This window comes from Penaeus monodon, chromosome 25 (genome assembly GCF_015228065.2).
Source record: "Penaeus monodon isolate SGIC_2016 chromosome 25, NSTDA_Pmon_1, whole genome shotgun sequence".
Lineage (NCBI taxonomy): Eukaryota > Metazoa > Arthropoda > Malacostraca > Decapoda > Penaeidae > Penaeus > Penaeus monodon.
Window position 1 is genome coordinate 38583112 of NC_051410.1, and position 1487 is coordinate 38584598.

The window sequence follows — 1487 nt, forward strand, 5'->3', positions numbered from 1 at the left end:
GCACTACAATGAATTAATGACATTAATGACCAAATAAAATATTTAAGTGATAGCATGAGTAAAATTAAAATGCATAGCTATTTTTGGAAACAACAAGAAACAATTCTAACAGTAAGTATATTAATCACACTTACAGACATCATTGCGAAGACATTCAATAAAATAGCAATACATGTTAAATGATTATCAACAAAAAGTAAACATAGTGACCTTGAAATAACATTTGTAAATATATATAACAAAAATGATAATCTTAGATAAATAAACTTGATCACTATTCAAATTATATCAATCATACTGGCAACAACGAAACTGCTTAACAACCTCTTTCCACACCATCACAATCAATACACGACAATCATCATCATCCTAAGTCACCATTAGTCGTATCACTGTCACCTCCATTACGGTGCCATCACACTGCACTATAAGTGAGGAGATAATGATGTTGTATCTACCATTTCTCTCTCTCTCTTATTTCTCTACCCTTACCATTCTCTCGGGATAACAACACTAATAACCTGCCAACTATTTCAGGGTCAAACAACCGACGTGCGGACGACCATTCCCCGACACAGTCTTCTTAAGCACGTAATATAGGGTTTCCTTTGTGGCCCGAGTTTGCATACTTTCATTTCCTCATTACACGCAGGTAATAGACACAGGCAATACATGTGTTTTGAGGGAAACGGTTTATAATTATGCAAACAAGAACATTTCTGACATTCTCCCAACCCGTATTTATGAGATGCTGGGTCGCTTTACGCTCTCACTGTTCGGGATAATTAACTCTTTTTTTCTTGGGGGAGGGGGGTATCCTTTCCTCTGTATCTTATATTCATGTTTTATTCATGGTCAGCGTAACACTGGGGGTGTGGTAGTTTGGGAGATGTTAGCAAAGAAGGATACGTGCTTTTGCGTGAGAGTTTGACTATTATAGTTTTAAAACAGAGACCAGAATAGCGTTTGTATGGCAAAGAAAAACATATCAAATAAAAGTGATGTGAAAATCATAGTACTAAATGATAATATCTAAGGTGATCCATAAGTCACCTTTAGGATTTGCATTACACACGAGCGTCTACGATTTACACGTACCTCAGAATTTCATCATCGAATCTCATTGTCCAGAACGAAAGACTTTCAAAATATCATCATTTAGCTATCTTCAAGTGTCTATATATTTAGGGCAAGTGGGAATCGGTAATTCCCTTTTTAAAGGGATATTGTTAAAGCAGACAACGTTGCAACAATTTCTCTGCTCTATAAAGCTACCTAATGCACATATATACTCATTCATCTTACCTTGTTGCCCATTACCCTATATAGTCACCCATTACTTACTGACCTTTTATCTGCCTCTCCATCTGTTTCCAGCTAGATCTCAACACGCACACACTATACAAATATACAGAACTTTTAGGCGAACACATATAACACATGCACACACATACATTGCTGAATGTGACTAAATATAACGCACGCCG